The 15,818-nt window shown below is 41.3% G+C and overlaps 1 long non-coding RNA gene across 1 annotated transcript in view; it reads right to left on the minus strand.

The window, feature by feature from the left end:
* Positions 1-4,108: 4,108 nt before the first annotated feature.
* The window catches only part of LOC135320992 (uncharacterized), a 97,552-nt gene continuing 85,842 nt past the window's right edge, over positions 4,109-15,818 (minus strand). The window contains exons 6-10 of the long non-coding RNA XR_010380341.1: positions 13,423-13,608; positions 12,813-12,869; positions 10,718-10,942; positions 4,428-4,627; positions 4,109-4,125 (exon numbers count right to left, since the gene is read on the minus strand). This is a non-coding gene — a long non-coding RNA (uncharacterized LOC135320992). The remainder of the gene's footprint in view (positions 4,126-4,427; positions 4,628-10,717; positions 10,943-12,812; positions 12,870-13,422; positions 13,609-15,818) is intronic.

The raw sequence follows: 15,818 nt of genomic DNA on the forward strand, positions 1-15,818 counted from the left end.
CCTGTATAAAATAATTGTAATAGTGCGATTCTAGTTATGGTAATGAGCAACGAAGGGTAAACAATTCCTGGATCATAATAGACTAGTAAGACAGGCGATCCAGAGAACTTTTAGTATCAATAGGGTCTGATAAAAAACTAACACCTTGAATGGCAGCTCAGAAGATACTTCACCAGAAGTAGGAATGAGCCATCCTAGCACCGTGGGACAAAATTGGTCATGAAACCTCTCTCAAAATATTGGTCGAATTTAGGACAAAGGGGGAGCACTGTGAATGAAAGTACTACAATGTGAAAGAAAATACTGCAACCACGTCAGTAAACAAAGAATCCTGAAGCCAAGCCATCAGCAGCCGCTGCCACACCCCAGCGAGTACATGCCTGAAACCCAGCCTCTCAGCCACTCATATTGGTGCCCTCTGAGCAGACTCAGAATAAGAAAGGACAGGATACTTGCCCTAGATAGCTAGGTGCTTGTTAAAGTATGAATTCAGTGAGTCCAAATGTTTGCTTCCCCCATACATAGAAAACCACTAAATTCTTGAACTTGAGATACCTGGCTTTCTTTAGATAACAAGCAATCTTTTATTGTTCCAACTACCTGGTCTTTGTTGTAAAGCTCCTGTATATCCTAGCTCTTCCCATACCTCTTGGGAACAGTTCCTCAGAGTGATCTGAGAGGCTGTCATCCCGGCTCGAGTCCTCCCACCAAATGAAACACAACTCTTAATTTTAGGCTGAACGTTTATTTCAATCAAGTCCCAGAATAGACACAACTCATCACTTCTGTAATGGAATACACTGGATCAGGAACCAAAAGCGTGTTCTAGTCCTGAAAAACTACTGGTTCCTCTTTCTTCCTGTCATTATACAGTCCCACCAGAACTCATTACTTTGCTGTCTGCTCATCTGGTAACCAAACTCAGAGAAGAGTCAACTCAGCAGACTGCCCTACTGGGGAGAACAGCCGGCAAAAGCACTGTGGGCTGCCTGCCCTCCCGCACGCTCTGCTGACACCTAGTGTCCTCTGTGGAGACCAGGGCAACAGAGATGTTCCCAACAGCTGCAAAGTCCCACACGTTAAGAAAATCATTTTATTTTATATGATATGTTACGTATATACCCATCTCTGAAAACAGCTTTGCCAGAAGCCCAAATATTCAACATTAATCTGCAAAGGCATATCTGGTCCCTAAGTGAAAACAAGTCTTAAGACGATGCTAAGGACTCCAAAGTTCTCTCCACGACCATCAACCAAGCTCCCTGCAGGTCTGCAGCTGCAGGCGGCAACATGTCTGCTTTTAAAGCAAACCCATCCTGCCCTCGGGTGCTACAATGTCCCTCTACGCCCTCCCATCTCAGGGTAAGAGCAGCCGCTACAGAACCTCACAGGGCAGCACTGACAGGACTGGACACAGAGGATCAGAGCTAAACTAAGCCTTCTGATGACACGAGCTTGTCACTGTGTCACTTTACAGTTGAAGATATATATAGAGAGAACTGGGGTGATCTTGCTCAAAGTCACACAGCTAATAAGTGGCAAAGTCTATAACTCTGCTCCTCCCTCCGGCGTGACGCCCCAGCTGGGATGCCCACAGGGTTCTCTCATGCCTGCCTGACCAGTCCTTTCCTGTCACTCATAAAACACCACAGGGTCTGAACCTAGCCTGCCTTTTCAGCATCTTTTACCTCCAGTCTCTCAGGAACAAGGCTGCTCGGGCCACTGTATGACTTCTGGCTTCCCAAACACTCCGTGCTCAGGCTGGTCTTGCCTGTGCATCCTTCCCCCTGCTCAGAGGCTCTTCCTCACCTGCAGGAGGACGTTTCCACTCTCTGCAGGGACACCCCCTCAGGGAAGCCCTCTTTTCGCCCTCAGCATTGCAGGTGTCCCAGACCACATCCCGGGCTGCCCCATTAGGACTGCATGTGCCCAGGGGACTAATCAGACTAGCAGCCTCAGAGGCAGGGATTATGCCCGGGTCTCCCTGCAAACCTACTGCCCGCCTAACAGTCCCCAGCCAGCAGGTCACCTGGAAGTCACAGCAAGTGCCCCACCCAATCCAGAAGTCTCTTCATTTGCCAGCACCGCTGAAGAGTGGTTTCCAACCTTTGGTCAGTTTTGCACAAAAAGGACCTTCCACTGTGAACCGGGAGGGGTTTTGCTTATGCTACTTACCCTTACTGGAAACGTCAAGGGAAACCAAAAGGCCTTTTCTTGACACTTTTTTGATGACACCCTCCCACCCACAATACTCAAATGTTCAAGAGAATTGGGTCCACGTGATTTTGTTTTCCTTACGCTAAGTGGCTCAAAACACTGCAAGGTTCTTTCTCTTTTGAGGTTATTTGTACTAAGTTTATAGGCTTTAATCTGCTTTTGTCTCACTCTTCAGTATCCCTAGCAGTTGCCACTTCTTAATCCCTTCAGCAGCCTCCCTCCCAACATCAAGTCTAGGAAATCAGCTGTGATGAGGGGCCCAGGGGCAGTCACAGAAGATGCAACTAAGGCACAGAGAGGCGACATAATTTGCCCAAGGTGATCAGCTTCCACCCCTAACAGTGTGTGTCACGTCCCTCTGTTTAACTCTTATGTTAAGCAAGTTAACTTTTTGTAGATTATAGTTATAAACAGATGAGGTATCAAAATATACACAAGGACACACATCAAATCTAAGATGTTGATTAACTCCACTATTTTGTTTCTATTTATTTTATTTCTCTTAAAAAATTAAGAACCTCTGCAGTCAATAATGCAAAATGTTACTGGGTTTTAAATCCAGAATATAGAGGTGTTAAGTGTGTCATTGCTCATCCTTATTTGTATGTTCACAAGACAAAATGATTTGAAAGACTCTCTCCCCTCCCCCTACTCACTACTGGCTCTCACCAGAGCTCCATGTCCACACATCTAACAGCCTTTCATTTACCCACAGCTGAACTCATCAGATTTTCCCCAGAAATCCCTCTGCAGGTTTCCCTCATCACAGCACAGCAGGGCTATCATTTACCTCATTAATCCACCCAGAAACCTGGGCCTTACTCCATTCTAACTTCACAGAGAGCATTCATCCTTTCCTTTTTACCATCGAAACATGTCTTCAATCTGTTCGCTTTAACACACTGACCGTCCCACCGCTCAAGTGGAAGCCACCAACACTGCACTCCTGGACTCACGAGTCTCCCAATTGGCCCTACAGCCGCTCTCCCCTACTTGAGACAAATGGGATTGTGTCACTCCCGCGCTTTTAGGACTCTTTTCAAACCCACTTTTCTTAGAAGAAACTCCCAGTTCTTCACCTGGTGAAGGTCTTTGCCATCAAACTGTCAGCTCAGGGAGGGCAGGACACGCCCTCTCCCCTTGGCCCCACCCTCTGGCAGAGCATCAGCATGGGAGGACCTGCTGAGCTACACCAGCCTGTATTCTAAACCTGGTCTTGATTTCTTAGCAAACTGCTTCACTTATCCATACAAATCCAAGGTAGATTAGAAAGATTTTAGATGTTGATCTAGACTATTGATTTGGGGATTTTGCACTAGCAACCTGCAAGTACATGTTCTAATGATTCTGTCTTCTAAAAACCACACCCAGATTTAAGTAGTACTTGTGGAATGTCTTCGGAGTAAAAGGGATTGTAGTTTTACAGAATTTATATTTTATAACATGAACAACCCGCACAGGGTCACAAATGGAACTGCCTCACAAGTGACAGAAGACAGGTGAGAGGCATATAGCAACAGGTCACAAAGATGGTAAGAGAAACGTTGATTCTCCAACCCCCGAAAAAATTCCTCAATGAACTGAAAACTCTGAATTTTGAAAGTAAAATACTATCATATAAAGAAATAAAATAAATAATCCTCTTCATCAGGGTTTCAAGATCTGACTCCAGAATTTTTAGCAGGCTATACTGAATCGTAGCAAAGGAAAATCATTTACACTAGTGGTGAGTAAGTTCCAGGGAAACGGCAGCAATTCCTCCACTTGTAAAAAGACATAATTCACTTGTCAAGGTGAATGTAAACTGCATTCTGGAGAAATTCGGTAGCTCCCAGGCTCTGCTTCTGGGTGGCAAGTACACGGACAGCTTCGAAGCATGCTTCTAACTGAGTCTCCGGCATTCTTACACTGCAGGGGGAAACGGAGGCCCTCAGTCATGAGCTGAGATGTTCCTGTCTTGTCTCACTGCCCGTGCCTCGGGGACTCAGTGCCCTGCAGCAACCCGGCCCCAGGCCAGGACCCGTAGCGTGGCCAATCATGCATGAGGTGCACTGTGCTTGAGAAAGCCCATCCCCGATGGGGGCAAGAGGTGCTGGTGGGGTTGTGTGAACCTATAAATGCTCACAGAAATACACCTACATACAATGAAGTGATACAATTAAGAGTAGCAGGCTATTTAACAAAATTTCAATTGTCAGTGGAAATTTTACCATTCCTTTCCACTTGTCCCCTGCACTCTGAGACAGGCTTAGGCTCTCTCACACCTGCAGCTCTGATGCAATCGTTGTGAATTCATTTTGCTTTGCTGCAAGTGTCTTCGCTCCCCTTGTCGCTGTGAATGTCGTCTCTTAACAGAGTCAGATGTCTTCCTGGATCTCTCCCTGAATTCCTTGCTCCTGCTTCTCAGATCCTAAGATAAATGGCAAGTGAAGACACATGAGTATAAAAGGCACTGTGAACTTGACTAAAGCCTTCAGTGTCCCCTAGGTGAGTGCTGCCCACCCCTTACCTTCGATTCTCAAGGTTCTGCCCAGGGTGACATCCAGACAGGATAGCGTCCTGGGCTAATTAAATGCTGTGTGGCTTGGGCGCACGGACAGGTGCAGGAGCTGGTTCCGGAGCCGGGCATCTCCCCACCTCTGCTCGTCTCTCTCCCGAAGCCCCGCTTCCAAGCCCCCAGGCTCCCTAATCTTCTGTCCTTCTCTTCTACTTTACTCCAAGCCCTTTTCCTCTTCCTTTATTCCCTACTTATCCCCAGCTGGAGTGATTTTTCAATCACAGTATCTGAAAAATTTTCTGCAGCTGAAAAAGAGGTCTCTAGAGGTCAATGCCCATATGCTGGTTCTTGAAGAGAGCCCCAGGTTAGGGAGACCCTCACCAACACTCACAGGGCATCAGACTTGTTGCAGGGTCGACCACCCCCAACAAGAGTTTGCTGTGACCCCAAGGCACGCACAGCATCGCTGCTCACAAAAATGTAGTTGGCTCATTTATCCATTATTGAGAAAAAAATTAAAAATTGTTCATGTTCCTTACTAAAATTATTTATGAGGTGGAAAAAGGAATTGTAATAGAAAAGAAAAAATTTGACTTAATGTTAGATGTTTTCCTTTGGCTTTAAACCTGTGCCCTGTTTTCTAGGCTTAGACATGCTAGCTCTGCACCTTTTGTAAAAGAAAGTTGCCTTTAGCCTGAAATATCCAGGAGGGCCTATTCTGCGGGCTCTGATCTTTAAGGATGTTAGCTCTTCTACACTTATGTAGAGATGGCAATTTGCAAAATAGAGAATAACCTGTTTTTTTTTTTTTTGGAGGTTTTAAAGGGTCACCGTGATTTGACCCACATGGACAGCTGCAAGAACAAAGGATTCCAAGGAAATCAATTCGTACAGCAAGAAGTTTGCAACAACCAACCACATCCCCACCCCTGTTTAGTAAAAAAGGAGACTGAATTCTGACTTGGGGAAGAGGGTTCTCCAGGATATCAGTATGCCATCTTCTGGGTCTGCAAGCTTTTCAAATAAAGTCACTATTCCTTGCTCTAACACCTCATCTCCCGATTTAATGGCCTGTCATTCAGGAGGCAGAACTAGCTTTGACGTGGTAACTAAATGACTTAATTGGAGGTAGTATGTCTCCACTGTTTCCCCATTTCCAATATGTCACAACCTATAAATTTTATATGCTGTTTAGCAACACAACCAAAAAACCTAACATAGGGAATTGATTCCATGGAAATAAAATTATTTCTACTCCTTCAAATCTTTTTTCTTTTCTATTTTATTTTGTTTTGCTTATTGAAAAGAAAATAAAAGTCAAATCTATTTATTTCATGTATTTTTGTTATAGCTGCATATTTTAAATACTAAAAAGATATTTAAATTGCAATAAAAAATTGTTCATATATTAGTGTAAAGATATATAAACAATCAATGTGGATTAGGAAAGGTATGGATATTTACTAAAAATCCACTGCACATCCAGTCTTTTACAATCATATCCTGGAATATAAACTCTATGATCCAGGGGTCCACCACCCACATTCTCACTGCCGAGTTCCTTAGTAATCAACTACCAAAGCACCAACATAGAACCACGTGATCAGTACTTTAGGTATAAATGAGGGAATTAGCTCATTCAATTGTATAAAAAAAAACCTTAAAATATTTACTGAACTTACTTACAGACAAAGAAAATTGGACAGAAAGAAGTACAGTTTCTTCCCCAAGGTCACAAAGCTAATAACTGGTAAACGCAAGATTTGAACTCATCTGCCTGATTCTAAAAACCAGGTGGAAATCCCATTTGACTGTGGAGGGTCCAGCAGCACAGCCTATCACCATATCTTTGTTCAGATCTAGCCTTAGACAGCCTGAGACAGCACCCCATTCCTTTGGAACTCGAGGGCAAGTGATATCAATAAGGATTTTGTATTCAGTAGTTTCTTAGGCCTCATTTATATAAAGTGTCAGCAGGTCAGCAGAAAAACTCTGGGAAATATGAGTGGATCCAGAGCTTTTTGCTGATTAGAAACTCAGTCTACCAGGACATAGTGGCCTTCCCATGAGAGGCCACATGGACATAAACTAAAGGCAGGTGAGCAATGAAAACTAGCAAGACCCTGGAACTCAAGCAAGAAGGACCCCTGCCATCCCCTGCCCAGTTGCCTCTTCGCCCGCATGGACACGATGGCAGAAGACCCAGGTTTTTGTCCAAGTTACAACATCATGGATTCTCAACCATAAAAATTTACGGCTCTATGATCTTAAGTACTTTCCAACTCAAATATGATTAAACCAATATCTCAGCAGAATGTCTATATCTCCACTTCCTCTCTTCTATTAGGAGAATATTTCTATGGCAACAAAGCAGAAATCCAATTAAAAACACCATGCAAGAAGCCGGGAGAAATTCTGCATAAGAGACTTTGTTCTCACGCTCAGTGAATGGAAACACAGAAAAAGTGTTCCTTCTCCCTCAGCAAGTGGGAGGTAGCCTGATTGTGTGTGTGTGTGTGCGTGTGTGTGTGCGTGTGTGTGTAAATGAAATACAATGAATTCTGGGATATTTACAGATTTTTTTATCTTACAGTCATTTCATGAGGATGAGACAACCTTTAAAGTAATTTGAATCTAGTGTTCTGAGAGAGTCTCAGGCTCTTATGGTGAAAGAGGGGAAAGGGGAAAGGAAAGGAGGAAAGAAGTAAATGAAGCAAAGGAGTACGAATACTGCTAGGGAAAGGCAAGACATTAATTTTTTTCCTAATTACATCATACACAAATTATGGACTGGCTTTCCCCCAAGTCTTGTCAAGCACTGAGTTGCAGAAGAAAGGTGACAGCCCATTTCTTACTGAGCTTGTGATTGTACGTGGCATCTCATAGACACAAATCATTTACGCTGATCAAACACTCTAGCAGCAGGCCGTAATTCTCCTGTTTTGAGAGACAAGAAAACAGGAGTTCAAAGCGGATATATAACTTGACAAAAGTCAGAGGACCAGTAAACAAGAGAGGATGAATTCAAACTCAGATCTGAATGCAGAGTCTGCTCTTCCCACTCCCAGGACTGGAAAATCCTTAACACACAGGCTGCCTAGCTCCCCTGCAGTGTTCCTGGCCCCAAGCATTTCCCATGTTAATGGTCGCCAGTTCTCACAGTCACAGCGCTCTGTGCAGCCAATGGCCTCCATCGGACCTTGATCATCTACCTGTCACGCCCAACAGGCTTCTCCACAAAGGCAGGAAAGCTGGCTTTCCAGTGCATACAAAGCCATCCCTGGTCTAACCTGGGCTCTTCTGCGGTTTCTCCAGCCTAAAGGCAGCCATGAAACTGCTCAGAGTTTGTACATAAGCCACACTACCTCTCTCCATCTGTCTCCCCAAATATACTACTTAGCTATGACCATTTTGATAATCTTGGAAACAAATTTTTAAAAACAGAAAAGAAAGGATTCTGGAACAAGTACTTAATACTTACAATTTTAAATGACAATTTACAAAGTGAGTATTTACAAACCGATTCTGCCTTCCTAGGTGTCAGTTTTAACATTTACAAAATATAATAGCAAAAAATTCTCACTTACAGAATTAACAAAGACATCAACAATAATCTGGAATAAACTCAAAATTAAAGCCCATGTTCTACATGGAGAAAACTACTGGACTCTAATGAGGAGTAAAGTAAGAGGTGTGAATGTAGAGACATCAACATATTGCATGGAGGAAAGCAGTTATGTAAAGATGTACGTTCTCCTAAAGATAATTCAAAACTTACTAAAAAATCCCATGAAAACCCTTATCTGTGTTTTTTAACTTGAACAAAGTATTTTAGAATTCTTCAGGAATAATAAATTCATACTAGCCAAGAAAATTTGTGATGGAAGAAAAGAATCAAAAAAAATCACACTTTCAGTTATTAAATAAATTTTTACAATATGTAAGATATAGCGCTGGAGTAAGAAAGTAAAATTGACAGAAATAAACCATGAGCTCAAAAAGAGACTCTAGTGTACATAAGTATATTGTACAGTTGGGATTTCAAATCAAAGAGCAAAGTATGAATTCAATAATTTTCCTGGGACAATCAGAGAATCACCTGGAAAGAACAAATTCTATTCCTGTGCTAATGACCACAAGAAAATTTACAGATAGTGATGTAAATATTAAAATACTAATAACAACAAATGCAACTCTTTGCTCATATTAATTCAACTTCTCCTCACTATAACAAGTACTATTATCATCTCCATCTTAGAGATTAAAAAAACTTACAGAAGAGATTTATATCATTATAAGAAAGTGTTTCTAAGAATAATACCAAAGATAAAACCCAAAAAGAAGACATTTACAATCTTAAAAATATTTTGGGCCACAAAGAAAATAAAAAAACTACTGAACAAAATGAAAGGCAAGAAATGACAAGAAAAAGCTCTGTGATACATGTTGATGAAGACAAGGGGTTAATGTTCATAACATACAAAGAGCTGTCACAAAGCAACAAGAAGCTCCCTCACTTAAATGTGTGCAAAGGACAAAAGGGATCATTCACTTTTAAAAAGTCAGATGGCTGAGTGAAAAATGCTCAATACCTCACTGGTCATCAAATACAAACTAAAACAATGAAAAAGCACTTTTGTTCATCATATTGGCAAATATTTATAAACGATAATCTAGCTAGTGTCCATCTGTGAGAGAACAAACTGTGAGTGACATTTTGGAGGACGACATGTCAATGGATATGTAAATTCTGAAAAACGTGTGTACACAGACTCAACTCAACTTCTAGGAATCATTTCATTTAGAAAAAAATCAGTTCAAAAGATGTACTCATCAGAGCATTTACACAGCACTGTTTACAATGGTGGGATGAAAAGCTGAAGTGAAATCATATCCAGCGATAGAGAATTGGTTACATAAGTTATTCTACAGCTTTTCATTCCCCGCAGGAGGAGCAATTTCTAGAGTCACTTGAAAGGAGCCTGTGATGAATGTAAATGTCACATCCAGGGACTAAATTTCCAGAAGCCTTAACTAAAGGAATACTCATACAAGATCACAGGTAGGTTTGTACAAGAGGGATGCCAGTCAAACATCCTTTCTGAAAGTGGAAAATGGAGAAAACTTAAGGGTCCAACATCAAGAAAATGATGCGGTAAATCACGGCAAGATGTGGGCTCTGAAGGGGCCGGCGATTCGGCATTGTCCAGGGCCTTGTCCACATCACTCTCCCACCAAAGGTGTCCTTCCACAAGAGACCACACCTGCACATCAGGAGACCCCGCCTCTCTATCTGAAAGGACCGGGTGAGTCTGGAGTGGGAGGACGTCTATGATATACCCGTGAGTGAATAAAGCGAGCTGCAGAACACATATAGTACGGTCTTATTTTTCAATAAAGCATATATACACACACATATACATAGATTTCTCATATAAGTGTATGTATGTAGGTATGTATGTATTTATGGGTATATATATATGTCATAGGCATAAAGGTCATGAAATATATACACCACATTGTCAACAGCTTTTACACTCAGGAAATAAGGGGAAGGGATTTAGGGGCCTTTCGGTACCACCACAGTTCTCTTTTCAGTATTTCAGTTAAGTATACTTGAATTTAAAAGTTTATTTAAGTCCGAAGTAAAATGGACGATGCCTCCACAAGACATAATGCTATACTGGTCATTAAAAATCATGCCAGCGGAGATAGAATATTGCAGAAAAACATGTAATAAGCCGAATGGAAAATGGAGGTCTCCACACAATAAACAGGCACAGAGTGATCGCTGCTTTTTATGACAGAGGTGATACACACTGACGAAAAGGACAGAAAATAGATGTTAAAGTGTTAATTACTGTCTCTGAGTAGTGGGACAAGGATACCCTCTTTTGCCCCTTTTTTCAGACTTATTATATTAAATACACATTACTTTTCATCTGAAAAAAGCATTTTTAGATGTCTAGTACCATGCATTGGAGAAAATACATGAGTACTTACAGAAACAAATAACTAGGAGACACCGCAGCAGCTTCAAACAATGTAGAATGGGCGATCCTGAATAACAATGCGCAGTTACATAAGGACCCACAAAGTGAGAGCACCTGCTGTAACAGGGCATGGCCCCCTTCTATTTGTCAGTTGTGTCTTCAGGGCTGAGGCAGATCTGAGCACGGCCAGTGTCAGTGCTGGTGTCTGGATGGATGCCACTGGAGGTGAGGGCACCTGCAAGCCGAGAGGAAGAACAGAAATCATCCTCTGCTTTTTCTGTCTTGTTTCTTTCTTACTGTAAAAGAGAGGCATAAATAAGATAAACTAAATTTTCCCTGCTGAAATTTAAGTAATGAAACCGTTTTAAAGTCTTCACAGCTTATATTCTGCCTATAACTGTCTTTACAACAAAGCATCATATTTATTAAATGTTAATTAACTCAATTAACTCCCTGTTGAAACCTATTAAAGAACATGAAATGCACTGTGTGAAAGCACCACGCCTGCAGTGACTACCTCAGCTGTCTTGACGGCAGTGAAGTCAGCCCCCACCATCCCGTGGCCCTGAGCTCCTGATGCTGCAAAGAGAGCACGCTGCCTCCTCAGATGGAGAGGAACAGTGAAAGCATTTTCTGAAGTCAACAGAACTGACAAAACATAACTGACAAATCCCAGGCTTCTTGGAGGATGTCATTTTCTGTTTCTGGCCAACACCCGTCAATGAGCAGAACCACCCCATTCCGAGCCATGAGACTCACGTGGGAAGCAGTTTTGGAGAAATTTCCAGGTATAGAATGTAACAAACTATACATAGAACTCTGACAAAGGAAAAGATGAAATGCTGTGATTTTGGAAGACACTCAAAATATTCTCCTAAGCCTTAGTAGCTGGAAAGGCTGGGCTTCTCCTCATCCACTTTTTTATTTCACATCCAGTGAGAATCTCCCACAAATCCTGTTTCCCTGTGTCTGCTGGGAGCCTCAGGCACACTGTTGCTGTCGATCTTATAAGTCACAGCAATCTTATAAGTCTTATATTTCTCACGCCTGCAACCCTCACACAAGCTCGCCTCCTAGCCTCACTGTCTGAACTTGGCCCCATTTTCTCACCTGTTTTTTGGTATCTGTTCTTCTGTAAGCTGCCTGAAATGCTTTTTGGAACAAGTCAGAAGAATGAGTGGGTAGAGAACTGGACAGATGGACAGGTGAGAGGTGGGCAGACAGACAGAGAGACTCCAAGAAAAGGGGAACAAAGAAAATTTCCTATGCAGAACCCTCTTCTACTCAGGGAAGAAAACCGCCACGGAGACGTGTGAAGAGGCAGGTGGCTTAGGGCTGTTTCCCTGGATTCCATGAAAAGCCACAACAAGAGATGAGAGGGTAGAACTATAAATAATAAAAGAAAAAAAGCATGCATGCTTGAAAAATATATCTACAATATGTACTTTCTAAAGAATAGATTCAAATCAGCAAGTCCCAATAACACAATTTTTGGGTATTTAGAGAAGTGAGAATCCCACATCCAAACCAGAAGACATCCCTTTGGCACACTGAGAGTCTACACGGGGTGGTCATAAAGCTGTCTCCGCAAATCCATTCTATCCTGCACTTACGAGGAATGAACAGCTGTGCTCGGGCTGCCCACGTGCGTCATTTACACCCCACAGCACCTCTAATGGGGAGGGACGCCTAGCGAGACCCGTCTCTGCAGGACAGGAAACAAGTATGGGAGAGGCTAAGCCGACCTACCAGTTCTCCATCTCACAGGACTGGTCACTCCAGAGCAGGACTCGATCTCAGACCCATGTTTGTAACCACAGTACTACTGTGCTTTATGTGCTTTTTGTGTGTATAACACATTTGTTTCTGGCATGAAAGGATATTTAATAAATTTTCGGTTGTCTTGTCTATCTCATTAGCTCACAATCAATCTTTATACAGTTGAACTGTACTATTTCAAAAAGAGTACAACGGAAAGAGCAGGGGTCAGAATAAGAGGGGTTGCATTCTTTATCTGGTACCTCATCTCATCCAAGTCCCCAACCAGGGAGAAGGAGCAAATGTTTTCATCTTTTAAAGAGAGGTCTCCAGTGATGGTGACTTACTCAACTCCAAAACCAAGGCTGGGGGTAGGGCACAGGCAGCAACCAGAGCAGTATCACCTGTAGGAAGGAGAAAAGAGCTCACGGGAGGGCTCAGGGGCTCAGCCTGATTTAATTTCAATTGATAAAAGAATACCACAGTTTTAAAATACTACCATGCCATGGATTTGCGCTTTCTTGACATCTAGCAAGTTTCCACAGCCCACATGTAACATTATCATGTACCAGTGAAAGGAAGAGTGTACAGAGAGGGAAAATCAATGCCACAGGCAGGCTGAAAACCAGACTAGATGAAAGGAAGGCAAAGGGCATAGTTAAGAGGAGGGGAAAGGCTGGGAAAAAGACATCATCAGAAGGACTCTCAAGCATCATCCAACAATCATATAATCATTCATTCAACAGAGGGTTACTGAGGTCCTATTTTGTGCAAGATTTTTCACAGGGCAAAGAAAGAGCACAGCCTACATGGTGGCAGCAATTGGCAGGGCTCAAATACACTTCTGATCCCGGTAACTTGCACACTTTTACTCAGTATAAAGGCAAAGAAAAAAAGTAAAATAATACTCTATAAACAAAATGCATTGCTGAAAAAAATTAAAGAAGTCCTAAATACCTGGACAGACACAACACGCACATTCCTGGATCAGAAGACAGTGTTCTTGGAGTGGCAGTTTTCCCCAGAGCGATCCATACATACAACGTGGTTTCGATTACAATCCCAGCAGGCTCCTCTGCAAAAACTGACTAGCTGCTACTACAATTCATATGGGAATTCGAGGGTCTCAGTAACCAAAACGTACTTGTAAAAGAAAAACAACATGAGAGGACTTGTAATTCTCAATTTCAAACCTTACAACTGTATCTCCAAGTGATATTTGAGGCCATTTTTAAGTTATTATTGTGTTTATCCTTATTTTCCAAATTCTCTAAAATGAATATATCTTTTACAATAAGAAAAATAAAAAGTAAGGTATCTTTTAAAACATGCACACTGATTCATTCATTGGGAAAAAAAATATTTTAATTATAAAGAGGTAAACAAATATCTAGTGAAAAAGGACTACTTAAAAACAAGAGTGCATTTTCATTTTTCATAAATTGAAATCTGAAAGCACAAACACATCAAGATTCTAAGGAGACCGATGCAACATATTAATATTTATTTCCAAAATTCTAATTTAACAATGAAAACTCAAGAAAGGTAAAATCATGTTTGACAGCCAACTGCAAACACATGGAGAGCAAAGTCCTAGAAATCACAGTTCCTTTAACTCTGCTACTACCTCAGTAGGAGAGGAAATTCCTCACTGAGAGGACAGTGGAATCCCATGCATAAGACAGGATATGCAGTACAAACTGCACTAGAATCAGGGGTGATTTTCTTAGACGAACTCTAAGGCTACAACATTGCTGAAAAACTATAAAAACATTGACAGGCATATTAAAACACAGTCATATATATTATACAGAAACATATGAAGTCTGCTCTCATGTTGCATAGAAATACAAACATATTTGTTCATTTATGGGCACTGATTACTTTTTCCCAGGTAGAATATTTCAACTAAAACAAATAATCAATAATACAATCCTCTTGTCAAATCTAGTTGATAAGTTACTCTGCTATGTAACCATAATGTGTCTAAGATAGTTCTAAAATTAGTGAAAAAATCTTTTTATGGTTCCCTGAACTCTTCTCAAAATTCCAAGCTAAATTTTAAAATAGATCAGAGCAGTATTTCTATATGATCTTTTCCCTCGTGAAATGAACACAGTCTGTTGTCAAAATTCTGTCCTTAAAATGGTTCACGAGCACTGTATCCTAAAAAAAACTGCTGGACAGCAAGGCACTATCCAGACAATGTGACCAAACCAATGAAACACAAGGAAGACAGTGACCCTATTCTGGAGGGCTTATATATGTGTCAACACAGGGGTTTTTATTTGATTGGTTTGATTTGTTAGAAAAATAAAATCACTCAAGTACTTTCTTCTTTGAGCATTCTGTAAGTCATGACTGTGTTTTTAGTGTCATGAGCAGGAAAGACTTAAGCATGACTTGATTAGGTCAACTAGCAACAATCATCACTGGAGAGTGAGTAATAAAGAAGTAAACTGATAGCAATGCTTCTGCCTACATGAGACCTAAAATAAACCTACACTGACCTCTGCAAGGAAAATGAGGAGATGAAGTCCCCAAAGAGAAAACAAACTAACAAGAAATCAAAAACGGAAACACTTTTTCATTAACGATTCCAGGAAGGAGTGGAGCATGTTGATGAAAAGCACAGATGTTGGGGACAAACATGAGGGTCTGAACTCCCACAGCACTGGTAGCTGTGACACTGATATGACAGTGAAATTTTCTGCATCTCAGTCTCCTGTCCATAGACTGGGGACAACAACAGCACCCGTCTCCTAGAACAGTCCTAAATTAAGTTATTTTATATATAAAAGTTTAAATAAAATACCTCAGATTTTAAATATTACCCAAAAGCACAAGGAACAAAGAAAACAGAGATAAATTGGAGTTCATCAAAAGTGAAAACTTTGCTTCAAATGACACAATCCAGAAAGTGATAAAACAACACACAGGAGAAAATTTTTTCAAATCATTTATCTGATTAGGAATTTGTATCTCCAAAAAAAAAAAAAAAATCTCCTACAACTAAACAATACAAAGGCAACTCAATTAAAAATTGAATAATGGATCTGAAAAGGTATTTTTCAAGGAAAATATACAAATGGCCAATAAGCACAAAGAAACGATGTTCAATATCATTAGCTATAATTGAAAGCAAGTCAAAACCACTAGGAGAAACTGCTTCACACTCACTAGAGTAGTATATACTCAAAAAGAGAATAACAAACAGTAATGAGGCCACAGAGGAAGCGGAGATCCCAGCCCTTGCTGGTGAGGACTTAACACAGCGAGGCCACTTTGGAAAACAGCCTGGAAGGTCCTCAGAGAGTTAAACATTTGGTTTATGAATGACCCAGCCTTTCTGC

The sequence above is a fragment of the Camelus dromedarius genome, unplaced genomic scaffold, assembly GCF_036321535.1.
Source record: "Camelus dromedarius isolate mCamDro1 unplaced genomic scaffold, mCamDro1.pat HAP1_SCAFFOLD_200, whole genome shotgun sequence".
In the NCBI taxonomy this organism is placed as follows: domain Eukaryota; kingdom Metazoa; phylum Chordata; class Mammalia; order Artiodactyla; family Camelidae; genus Camelus; species Camelus dromedarius.